The following is a 13,458-nucleotide window of genomic DNA, read 5'->3' as shown; positions in this document are numbered from 1 at the left end:
ATTAAAAGCATCAAAAGGAACAATATGCCTGTGGTTTTAAACACATCTAGCATTGTGTTATCCAATGCCATTCTCTGTGAAACTTCTGAAACTTCTTTTGTCCCCTGTTCTATGTAGGATTGAAGCAGCTACACTTGAGTCTTCCTTCTTAAGCTCCATATGGTTTGTGAGTTGTATTGTGGGTATTCTGAGCTTTTGGGCTAATATCCACTTAACAGTGAGTACATACCATGTGTGTTCTTTTTTTTTTTTTCTGGGTTACCTCACTCAGGATGATATTTTCTAGTTCCATTCATTTGCCTTCGAATTTCATGAAGTCATTGATTTTAATAGCTGAGTACTACTCCATTATGTAAATATACCACATTTTCTGTACCCATTTTTCTGTTTAGGGACATCTGGGCTGTTTCCAGCTTCTGGCTATTATAAATAAGGCTGCTATGAACATAATGGAGCATGTGTCATTATTATATGTTGGAGCATCTTCTGGGTATGCGCCCAGTATTGGTATAACTGGGTCTTAAGGTAGAACTATTTCTAATTTTCTGGAGAACCACCAGCTTGATTTCCAAAGTGGTTTTACTAGCTGGAGATGGATGAAGGGAGGGGCCTGAGAGGGAGAGGGAGAGGAGGCAGGATCAGGTATTGGAAGGGACAGGAGAGAAGTGCAGAGGGTCAGGAAATTGAATAAAAATATGTAGCAGTAGGGGGTGGAGGTAGGGAACTGGAGGTAGCCATTGGAAAGCCCTAGACTCTAGGGAAGCAAGAGGCTCCAAGGACCCAACTTCGATGACTTTAGCCAAAATACCCAACAAAGGGGAAATAGAACCAGTAAAGACCACCTCCAGTAGATAGTCATGCCCCCCAGTTGAGAGATGGGGCTACCCACACATCTCAAAAATTTTAACCCAGAAATGTTTCTGTCCAAAAGAAAGACAGGGACAAGAAGTGGGAAAGAGATGGAAGGAAAGGCCATCCAGACACTGCCCACCTAGGGATCCATCCCATCCGCAGACACCAAACCCAGACACTATTGCTGATGCCAAGAAGCGCTTGCTGACAGAAGCCTGGTATGGCTGTTCCCTGAGAGGTTCTACAAGCTTCTGACCAATACAGATGCAGATACTCACAACCAACTATTGGACTGAGCCCAGGACCCCAATGGAAGAGCTAGGGGAAGGACTGAAGGAGCTGAAGGAGATTGCAACCCCATAGGAAGAACAACAATATCAACTATCTGGACTATCCTGAGTTCCCAGGGACTAAACCACTAACCAAAGAATATACGAGGGGCCCATGGCTCCAGCTGCATATGTACCAGAGGAAGGCCTTATTTGACATCAATGGGAGGGAAGGCCCTTGGTCCTGGGGAGAATTGATGCCCCATGTGTGTAGGGGAATACTAGAATGTGAGGCAGGGTGGATGAGTGGGTGGAGAAGCACCCTTATAGAGGCAAAGGGAAGGGGGATAGGAGGGAAGGGATGGGGGTTCTGTGAAGGGGTAACTGGGAAGAAAGAGTTCATTTGAAATGTAAACAAATAAAATGATTAATTAAAAAAAAGATAAAAAAGAGTGGAGCTCCTCAGAGCAATGGTGGGTTAAAAAGTGGGGGACACAAGGCTAGGGGGTACAGTGAGCACAGCACAGTGGCAGAACACTCACACAGTTTGCACAAAGCTGTGGGTATCATCCCCTCAAAACACTAAAATGATTTTTTAAATTATCAAATGGTGGGGACATGCAGGAACAAAATGACTTCTATCAAAAACAAGAAATTAGTTAAATATGCCACAAGAATACAAGATGGAGGAAAATCTCATTGGTTAAGTCTGGATAATCCAATCAAACAAAAGGAGCGGAGTTATGAGTTATGAAAACCTGAAGCAAAAGGAATTCTGGATCAGTAAAGATCAACGAAGGGAGAGGTCCTTCATGCTGTACACAGAAGGCCAGCTGAGGAAAGTGGACAGTGTTAAAGGGAGAAAAGCTTAATTTTGCATTCATTTTGGCAAGGATTAGTTGGATATAATATAATATTAATGGGTTCTTAATGTAGGTGAAAATTTGAAGGGGGAAGGATGTTTACATGACTTTAAAGTGTTTTATTTATTTGTTTATTTATTTGTTTGTTTGTTTGTTTATTTATTTTAAAGATCAAAATCTTAACATACCAGGAGGCACGGTGGATACCATACTTCTCAGGGTGTGCCACTAGCTATAGACTGCTCTGGCTGAGACTGCATAATCCTAATTACAATGGGAGGCCTGACAGATGTATAATAAGGGATAGTCTGTTTTCAAAGAAGAGTCCTTTCTTTCGGAATCACTGTTCTAACAAGGCAAATAAAAGTTGGAGAAATACTTCAGATTACAGGAGGCAAAAATTATCTGACTTGAATTCAAGACCAAAAACATGGACTGAAGGGGAAAAATTCTGCCATAATGACAATTTACTGGGAACCCTGACAAAACCAGAAATGTAGTTAGATTAAAACATTATTTTAGTGGATATTTTTGATGTTAAAAATGAGCTTTGACTATGCAAGAGAATATAGCTATTTTTCTATTAAGAAATAGACAACAAAGTAATTGGAGGCAAAAGGCCACAATGAACTCAACTTACCTCCAAATAAAACCCAATATGTGAGCCTGCTTCTGGTGCATGCTCACATGGCGTGGGGAATGATATAGGAGGAAATATTAATAAGTTGGTCTGGCTAAAGTTGCACTTCTTTTATTTATGAAATTCTATATTCTATGGGGTTGAAATTCTTTTCAAATTAAAAGATAGCAAACCCATTTGTCTCTTCTGTTGCATGCCCATGGCGGGTCTGCCAAAGGTGGAGCCCAGGTTCCATAACCCAGGGGCTCAGAAAATGTCTCTTAAAGATGATGAGGACATTTGAGTTTTTCTGAAAACATAGAACTCAGCTTTTCTCTTCGAGCCAGACTGCCTTTAGAAAAACCATTATCTATGTGAAGAAGAAAAACTTTACATAAAGAATGCTAGGGACCACGGCAAAACCCACATTTTAATTTCATTGCCTTACATTTAATTAATATTTTTGCTTTATGAATTTGTCTCTTTCTATTACTTTTTTTCAGATATGAAATAAAGTCCATGGGTGGGAAATGACATATTGTAAAGTATTTCTCAAGCAAAATGTAATGATAAAAATGTATGTTCCTACGCGAACATTAATCTCGTCCATAATTAACTATTGCTTTTTTCTTTCATCAGACTCTGACCTTTAAGGTGTTCCTGTTGTGTGTGTTTTTAATGCCTAACTTTTCTGGAAAATGTGCAGAGGTCATAATGAGGCATAATTATATACAGTATATAATTTTCTTTGGCCTTTTTCAAGTGCTAATTTAGCTATCATTTCTTCCTAAAGAATTTTTATAAGAAATGTATTTTAAAATGAAAGCCCTTTCTCCAGTTTTGACCTGAATTACTATTCAGCAGGTATTTAATAGAGGTAGGAAATTCAGCAACACATATAGAGAGATGATAAGGGAACATTCCATAACATATCATCATTTAAGCAGCAAATGAATTTTAAAAATAGTCTTTTGCTCCTCAATACCCTGTTTTTATGAAATACAAACATAATATATAAAAAAAATCACCTACCTCTTTATTCCGCAAATTGCATATTATAAAACATATATCATCGCTAGCACTGCAATTTTTTTTAAACAAGCAACTAAATATGTGGACATCGTTAATCACAATGTATTGTGGGGGCTAAATTGCACATTGAAAGTACTTAGCCTGGTGCCTGACACATAAAGGCTGTAGGTGATCATGACTTATATTATTATTGTTCCAAATGAAGCAGCAGTATCCGTGTATTTATTTAGCTTTCTTCCTTGTAACTTGCCAACCTATGACACTAAGCATCTGTTGGTAATCATGACAATGTTGAATGAGCAAAATGTCGTGAAGTTGCTCTAAATTACTTAGGACCTAAATAATCAGACTTGAGGACTGTAAAGAACTGAGTGCTTCCTGGCATTCACAACCAATCAGAACTTATCCTAAGTTTAAAACCCTGAAGCATTATTTTCCATTGCTTTCTATAATGAACTTTAAAAGTGTTTGCCTGCAGAGACACCATTGGTAGATTAGAGAAGAATGTCCAGAATTCAGAACACAGTGAGAACTATTTGGAAAGCAGCAAACGTGAACACACGGGAAGGGAATTGCTTCTTGGAAAGTCAGGATTTTCTGTAAAGCCTTGCCAGAGTTCCATCCGTCATCTGAGATGGCCATGAAGGGGACACGAATACGGAGGCGCCCATGCTTTTCACCATATTTTAATGACAAGGTACATTCCAGCAATTTGGCTTTTTATTCGGAGATTCTTTAAAATAAATGACACGCGTTTGCCAGGAAATACACACGAAAGGAATGATTTGCTTCAACTTTCTGACTTAGTTTAAAGTAACACGGTCAACTAGAAGAACCAGACGAATTCTATAGCCCCAGATGTTTTTATAAACCAGCGGTTAGGGAATATGGGGTTTACAGAGGATTTTGAGTATTTTTATGTTCTTAATGCCTGAATCATTTAAGACCTTGAATAAATCTTGCTGAATAACACTTTACATCTATAATACCCCCCATTTGTTTATGGTGTTTTGTTTTAAATGGTAGATAGAATACAAAGAAGAGTTTTTAAAATTTTAACACAGTTTAGATTAGACTATATTACTCATTTGCACTAAATTAATAAGCCGTATTGTTGCATGTCCTTATGATATGGAAAAATATCCAAATTTATTCCTGAGGCTTCCAGTCAAACTTCCCCAAGCTACATGAATGAAGGAAAGCTGCACAGTAGGGAGCTGATGAGCTCAGAAGCTTAGCTGGTGAGATGTGTGGGACTCTGGGCACACCTGGGACATCTTTATCATCTTCTGCCTCCAACGTTCACGCTGGGCAAGGTTTCCGAGACCAGACGGCCTGGACTGGCCATTTCTCGGGGTGATGAAGTCCAAGTTTCACAATGCTTCACATCTCTGCTTTTAATGCTGTGGGGTTTTTTTTGTTTGTTTGTTTGTTTTTTTTTTTTTCTGAAGAGCTTACTCCCCACAGCTCAAATTCCTCACGGTTGTAGATAAACTGGGGCTGCTCAGACAGTGTTTTGCATAGGGCTCATTCTCTGTGCTTTGGGGCATCTCCTATTTAGTGTGTCTTAAATATGATGTTACAAGGTTGTTAATCAATCATAACATACAAAACTTTAAAAAGAACTTTAAAAAACAAATTAGAATGTTCTTAAACTGCCTTTAAAACCATATCACTCTAATCAACTCTGTTGTTCCCTTTCTTGCGTGGCAAGAAGAGAGCCAAGTAGACTCTTCACTGGAAACTGCTTATTGACAATTGCCCCAATGCCTGCAAATGCCTGTGCTGTGTTTTCAATGTCTGTATCTCTAAATTTGCATGTTCAAGCCTAGTCCCCAGTGCAACAGAACTAATACAAGTCTTTGGAAGGTGAGTAAGTTGTGAAGGAGATAACTGCCCATAGAAGGCTGGGGGGGGGGGGGCTTGTTCAGCACCCCTCGCTGTGAGGAAGCACAGAGAACACCCATCAATGAAGCAGAGCAAAGGATCTCACCAGACACTGAATCTTCTGTTGCCCCAATCTTGGTCTTCTCAGCTTCCAGATTGTCTTGCTACAAATATTCTTGTTTACAAATTTCCCAGAGTAAACTATTTTCTCGTAACAGTCATACCGAACTAAAACAATCTCACATGTGTGGACACCATCCAAGTTTTGCATGCATGCTGCCTGGAAAAGGACTGAAGGAAGGTTGCATTATGCAAACTCTGATTAACTTCAAAGCACAGGGAGGAACAAACTGCATACTTTCTGCTTTGGTGGGAGTCCATAAGGGAGAGTCAGATGGTCTCCAGGCATTATTAATCAGCATGCCATTGCTCAAGAAACCTATCATGGACCTGATCTATGTATATCATATCATTTTCCTTGGGACAAGCAAATGGGTGGCAAGTCTCAAATGCAGAAGTAATTGCTGTGTGGAAAGCATGTAGCTGTTTTAAAAGAAGCATCTGTATGGTTTGCTTGACCATTATCTTGCTGTACATGTGACAGAGCTGCCTGCATCAAATCAGTGGATGAACTACAGGACTAATTTCATTGAACTCTTCTACTCAATGAGAGTGTCTACCCACAACCACAACAGGATCTCAAATGGATGGCTATTTCCTTGGCTTATGAAACTTTTTATATATGACCAGGAAATGAAAATGTGTGTGTGTGTGTGTGTGTGTGTGTGTGTGTGTGTGTGTGTGTGTGTGTGAATGTTTGGGTTGAAAAACAAATAGATAAATAATCATGATAGTGAAATAGCCTGGCTTAACACTGCTTTAGAGAAAAGGTCTCAATTTATTGGTACACTGAGTTTATGGTGCACCAATTTTTCTTGTGGTCTTGGTTGCACTAAATATCCAATTTGTAACTGACTAAATTCCAAATCAATCAGTAATATCCAATCTGTAACTAACTAAATTCAAATCCTTAGGTTAATGATGTAGAACAATCTTTTTGTTTATAAAACAAAGTACACTTTATGTTTTTCTAAAATTACAAGTCGAAAGTAAAGATCTATTTGGTCCATGGCTATTGTTGGCTGACCTCTGTCTTAGAAAATAACAGTATACTGTGACTTAAGAATGTCAATGGAGCTAGGTGGTGGTGGCGCACGCCTTTAATCCCAGCACTTGGGAGGCAAAGGCAGGCGGATTTCCGAGTTTGAGGCCAGCCTGGTCTACAAAAGTGAGTTCCAGGACAGCCAGGGCTACACAGAGAAACCCTGTCTCGAAAAACAAAAAACAAAAAAGAAAAGAATGTCAATGGATCTCTTCATGGAACTGAAACTGACAATGTGAAAAAAACTAGAAAGAGAAGCTTGCATGTTCTATGTCCCATTGACTTTGCAGTCTATTGGCCTCTTAGAGAATGGCATCAGGTGTTATAATTCCATAGATCAGAGATCAGAAGGGAGTTTCCCATGGGTCATATATGAAAACATCTCAGACATACTATGCTAAGTAACTGCAGTTCTAGTGCAAATCTAGTGTAAACAAGTGTGTGGTTGTGTTCCAAGAAGGCTTTAGTCACTGACACAAACATTTTCATTTCTTGTCACTTTCACTTTTCACAAAAACATTCTTTTTATTGTTTTTCAGCCCCATAAAAAAGTAAACGTCATTCTTAATTCCCAGGACAAACGCAAATAGGCAGGGGGTTAAATCAGGCCCACGGGCCATGATCTGCTGACCTCTGCCTGAGAAAACAAAAGAAAAATGTGAAGCAAGAATGTAGGTGATCCACTCCCACTCCATCCATGATCTGAACACACCATCACTCATAAGCTATAGTCACAAAACCAGCTCATCCTGAGATTTACAACGAGAAGATAACAGGACTTATCCAAGTTATGACTCATTCTACAAAACTGATCTGAACTCTTCAGAAATGTCAATACAGTGAGGACCAAAAGGGGAATAAGAGAATGAAAAACCTGTTTCAGATCAAGAAGATACAAAGCTAAAACACCTATCTGGTCATTATTTGGGCACTAGGTTGAAGGTAAAGGCACACACACACACACACACACACACACACACACACACACACACAAAGCATATCTTAAAGTAGAGAAACTGTAAAAAAAAAAAAAAAAAAAGAAAAGTGTCACAGAATCTGATACAAATTAAATTTGGATGTAAAAGAAAAAAAAAGTAGAGAAACTGTAATAAGGATTACTACGTATTATCGTAAAGTATTACAGACTTGTAGAAAATGCCTTTGCTCCTTGTCATAGTAGCTCATCTTTATAAATGAAGTGTTGTACGCAGAAAATGAATTTTTAATGGTACAATCATACAAGAAGGTAGTGTGTGTGCACACACGTGTATGTGCATGTCTGTGTGTGTGTGTGTGTGTGTGTGTGTGTGTGTGTGTGTGTGTGTGAGTGTCATGTGGTGTGACATGGACAGAAAGAGAGATACAAATTCCAAAAGTAAATGTATCTAAGCGAAGTGTGCAGAGACATTGTTCTTGTTCCACTTGGCTTTTCCATAAGTCTAAAATTACCAAAATAAAAATGTGGAAAGCTATGTGCTATGTGTATCTGAAAAGAGGTGTTTTGGTGGTCCAAGTTCTACTTCACAAGTGCTGATACTCGGGGGTTAGTTACTCTAAGGAACCTCAGGTATTTCTGTTTCATTCAGAAGAGAGCACAGCTCTCCCTGTGAAAGCCAGCTGGCTCACCTCACTGTTTGACATTTGCACCCACTCTCTTCTCAGCTATTATGGTGAAAAGCCAAGTCGAGTGAACCAAGCAACAAGATAATCAAACCTGGGCTGTCACAGGCCCCAGATTCAGACTGCTATCTTGTTTGCAGATTTGTTGAATAACAAACAAACAAACAAACAAAATATCTGAAAAATACTAAGCCACTTCACTTCTTCTCACAGTTTCATCCAGACCATAGGACATATCAATTTGCTCACCTGATTTTTGATAGTGTAGACATATAGATAAGAGGCAAAGTAAGTGGGTCTGGGGAAAATTAATCTGGGGGGAAATGTCATAATTATTATCTTCAAGGGTATGATCAGAGAGAAACTTCTAAGCACATATGCTTCAGTTGTCTTTGTGTAGGTGAGACAATGCTATGCCACACACTAGTGGCTACTCTATGAATGTTTGAATGATTGAATAAATTAGTGGGTGAATGATAGGAAAGGCAGATCTGTTTTCCATGGAAATGTTGGGTTTGAATCCAACATAAGGAAAAGATTCAAGATGACTCCAGCACTAGCCTGGACCACAGAAGGAAGTCATGGATTCTTATTTTATTCACTTGTTTATTTGTTTATTTATTGAAATTTACAATAGTAGAATAAACATATATCTTGAATATATTTTTGAGAAAACTTATCACTTAAGTGTCCACACACCTCTCTACATGTAGGATGAAGACAGTCCCTTGACATCAAGGGTTCTGCCTGTTTAACATTCAGTCAGGTTGAAATGGATCTGAAGTCATGATATATGAAGGGCAGTTGGAGGAACTGCCTGTGAAAGAGAGTAACTGTTCTCAATTACCTGAAGGGCGGCCATGAGACAGAGGGACCAGGAATCTTCTAAGGGCCTCTCTGCAGCACAGGCATAGGACCAATACACCAAACTAAAAGGGGAGGGGTACCCTGTGGACTTTATTTAGCAACCTAAGAGAGCACATTCTAACAGAAACACATGCCCATAAGAGGGATACTTTGCCTTAACAAATAACAAACAATTGTCATGGGACATGCGTAGATAGTGTTGATCAAATCAATACAAACCAAATGAGCTGTTTTCAAATGCAGATGGGAAGTTAGTGTCTACACAGGGTATGAGACTGAGGCTCTTCCATCTCTTCTGGCTGGAAAAGGCATCAATAAACTCAAGAGTCAACCTGATCAACTTGGTGTTAGTGTTAAGCAGATAACTAATAAATATTTTCAAATTCTAAGTCTTCATGAGTACAAAAGAGGCAAATAGTCCAGCATGGTCCATTAATTTTTTGAATGTCTTTTCAATAGACTTAGACTTGACATTACTTACTAAGAGAAATTCAGGTTGTCTCAGTATATAAAATAATGCCATATCCTAACAGAGGTCCAAAAATGTTCAAATACTTTTCAGGGCTCTAAGATCTGTCTTTCTCTGTATTTCAGGCTACGATCCCTGTGCACTCTGTCATTGCCTTAAATCTAGCTAATTTCCCCTTTCTTTCCCCCTACAACATAGTTATGTCTAACATCTCCCCTTTGTGATCCTCATAAACACTATAACTAGATGTCTCTCTAAGACTCCGTTGGAAGAAGTCACTACATACCCAAAAGCCTAGAATGAGCCATCCATTTAAAAATATGTGCAGCAAAGATTAGAAGGGGCAAAATCCACGCAAAATTATTTAAGTGTTCCTGGGAGGACGCCAGTAAAGTTCCAATTGTGGGATAAAATAAAGCCCCGCACAAGCTACTGGGTCTCCTATACCTACTACACAGCACACAAACGCTCCATGTCAGCTCTGTAAACATCTTGCAGGTCTCTCTATTTGGCTTTCTCTCTTTTCACACATGTAGTGAAGCCCTGCTAACCCCTCTTCTCCCATAGCCTTTCTCTTTGCCCCAGCCTCTCACCGCTGTCTCTCTCGTTGTGACTCTTTCTCTACACTTGCTTTCTTCCTCATCTGTGGGACGTTATGGCACACACGTCTGTGTGGTCAGTCACTCTGTCTCAAACATAGATAAACCTCCAAAGGCAGTGCATCGTTCATAGCTGCTCTCCCTGAATATAGAATAGTGACTTGCAGGCAAAAGATGCTAATGAGTAATCTATTGAATGAATGATTGTCATTTCGGTGGCTACATATGTCTGTCATGTTCTATTGGCTTTTGGAAATCTGATTATAAATGTGTGATTATAGATGTGCTTCACTTTGCACGTCTTTTTCTAGTTTTAATGCAGGAAACATATATAAATATATATATGTAAAACCCCACTCAATACTCAAATTCAGGAAACTCTATGAAATACCTACTGTGTGTCAGGCACTTTAGTAGGAGTTATGATATAAATTAAAAGCTGAATTCTTCAAGTCAAAAAAAAAAAAAGACCAAATGGAATATTCCTCTGTTGATTTTTCTTAACAAAATAAATATACCTGAAATCTATAGTTTAAATAAAATAATAATCAAATTTTCTATACCATCCACCAAAACCATTCAAATATTTAAAATAAATTAGGTCATGTAAGAGATCTCCAAATACAACTATTATTAAACCATTAGCAAGTAGAAATAAAAACATTTAGAATAAAACATTGTTGATGGAAATGGCCTTTAAACCTTTGCTATTTCAGGATGTTTATAGTGAAACAGAAAGATTTTTGAAAATTATGAAGGCTTCAGGCCTAGTCTGTAGTCTAAGCAATGTAAGCCTTCTGTGCAATATGGATATTTTGGAAGCTAATATATGGAGTTTGATTCTTTTTTCTTTTCTAGAACCAGATGCAAGAATTTGGTAAAGAACACAGGTAGAAGAGATCATTAATTTTCCTTTCCCCCAATAAGCTATTTTTATTATGCCAATTTTAATTACCATGCAATCGAACGGGTTTAAGGCTTATATTCTCCACATCACTGGACATCACAAACATGAAAGCATTTTATACTGTCATACATCAGTGTTTGTATTAGCTTATACATATATACAGAAATTATTCACGCATCTTAACCTTGCTATTTCCTCCTTTCAAACCAACATAATATTACCACAAAAGCAGCTTTTTAATAAATGGTATAAGAAATACAGCAAGGCACACCGTTTAAAAAAAAAAACAAACATTTTTCTCATTACCACCTCAAGAAGCATAGAAACCAAAAACAAACTTAATAGTAGAATGTACCAGTTTATACAACACTGTTATAGTTGTTTCTTGAAGTGCTGCATAGATTATTATTAAAAAGAAATAATTAAAATGGCACTTTCAAAACATCACTTAATTTTGTCATAAGGATCAATGTGTCTCTTCTATACTACAATCAAATCAAGGGATGGCTTTTTAGGTAAATCTCTTTCAATAAACATAGGCATAATATCATGAAAAATTTCAGAGCAAAACATAAAATTGGTCAAGTACCGATGGGAGGGGTGTCATTCCAGACAGTGGGTTTAATGGACCATCAATTTGGTGAACTGCAGAGCTTTAAAAGGAGGAGGGAGGAGAGAGGGAAAATAGAAGTCTTGCTGGAGAGAGGGTTGCCAGAGGTAGCTTGGGACAGGAATCCACGGGAGAACAAGCAGCTTTGAGGAACTAAGACGATCACCTAAGAGGAGCAATGCACACATCCATATCGGGAGGCCCACGTGGACAGACCGCATTCAGAAGGAAGGTTCGTCTTCAGGAAGTCAACGTGGCAGGAGGCAGTGATGATAACAGGATGGAACCCAAGACCAGCCCAGGGTGGGTCAGGCCAGCCCCGAGCTTCAGCCAGGCTATCTACAGGAAAGAAAACGGTGACAGGGAAAGGTGTCAGCAATGGCTGTTACTCGCAGGATGAAGCCCTTTCTGGAAGCTGCCTGGGGAGGGGAAATCATCTGCTAGCGATCTGAGATGAGAAGTTATGAAATGTGACTTTCACTAGCTCAGAACACACAAACACATTTTCAGTTCAGTAAGTTATATAGATGCCTTAGTATGTTCATATGTTTTCAAAAAAAAAAAAAGAAAAATCAAGCACATGATCTTTTCTCTGGGTCGTCAATTCATCTATTCTTCTGGGGATGGTCTCAATTTTATCAAGTTCTTTTAAAAAAACCCATAAGAAAATATCAGGTAGTCAGTACCAAAGAATGCAACGATGTACGAACACAAGCCAGGAGATACCTGGCTCCCAGGCTGACACTTCCTCCACTGGTCTGCGTGGGACGTTCTATTATAGAGCGGTGGAACACTCACAACATTATGATGACCCCTAAAGCTTTCGGTCCTTACCTAGGAAAGGGTATAATTAGAATTCACCACTCAACTATCACCGTGCTTCATTTTAGGTCCAGGAAACTGAACTGACTCAATTCTCTCTGTATGTGTGATGATTTGGTACAAATTTCTTCCAAGCTCATTCTGTCCTACTTATTTCTAAATGGCTACAAAAACTGATCAAATCTGAGAGACAACCAAATTCCAGGATACAAAGTACTTTCAGTTCTCAGACCAGCTCTCAAATAAAGCAGGTCTCTGCCTGCTTGAGTTTAATCTAAATTCCGAAGTGCTCTATCAGGGTATTCCCTCCCCCTCGACCTCTTAGAAGCAAATATTCTTCCGTGTCTTCCTGTCTCTTTCTATAAACTTACAACTTCATGCACAAGTCAGAAAAAGTTTTCCAACCGTAGTTCCACCACAGTCAAACAGGATGTTGAGAAGATACGGGAAGTTAACAGGGATGGGGGAGACAGATAGAGGCAGATGGAACAAAATTTGGTACAGTAAAATAATGCAGTAATTCAAGAAAGCACAGGGAAGCATTGCTCACATGCTGAGGATGTGACTCATCGGGAATCTGCCGCTGTGCTGCGCAAGGGAATCCTCCGGTGAAGCCAATCCCATCTTAGTAAAGAGCTGGCATTTGAATGAATTCCCTCCGGGTAATCAATCCTTTCAATTTGGCACACTTGGGAACAAGTCAGGCCAAATGGGCTCAAGCCCAAATCCTCTCTCTCTCTCTCTCTCTCTTTCTCTCTCTCTCTCTCTGTGTGTGTGTGTGTGTGTGTGTGTGTAAGAGAGGGAGGGGAGACAGAGTGAGAGTGAGACAGAGCGAGAGTGAGACAGACAGACAGACAGACAGACAGACAGACAGAGACTG

The 13,458-nt window shown here is 39.1% G+C and overlaps 1 protein-coding gene across 12 annotated transcripts in view; it reads right to left on the bottom strand.

Annotated features, from left to right (window-relative positions):
• Positions 1–4,337: 4,337 nt before the first annotated feature.
• Akap6 (A kinase (PRKA) anchor protein 6) overlaps positions 4,338–13,458 on the bottom strand; it is a 456,981-nt gene continuing 447,860 nt past the window's right edge. For 11 of the 12 annotated variants that reach the window (XM_006515821.4, XM_006515828.4, XM_006515822.4 and 8 more), the window contains one exon: positions 4,338–12,095. The gene's annotated coding sequence lies outside the window, so the exon portion shown is untranslated. The remainder of the gene's footprint in view (positions 12,096–13,458) is intronic. The other variant, NM_198111.2, reaches the window with a different exon arrangement.

Source organism: Mus musculus, chromosome 12 (assembly GCF_000001635.26).
Source record: "Mus musculus strain C57BL/6J chromosome 12, GRCm38.p6 C57BL/6J".
Taxonomy (NCBI): domain Eukaryota; kingdom Metazoa; phylum Chordata; class Mammalia; order Rodentia; family Muridae; genus Mus; species Mus musculus.
This window is presented reverse-complemented; position numbering and strand designations above follow the sequence as displayed.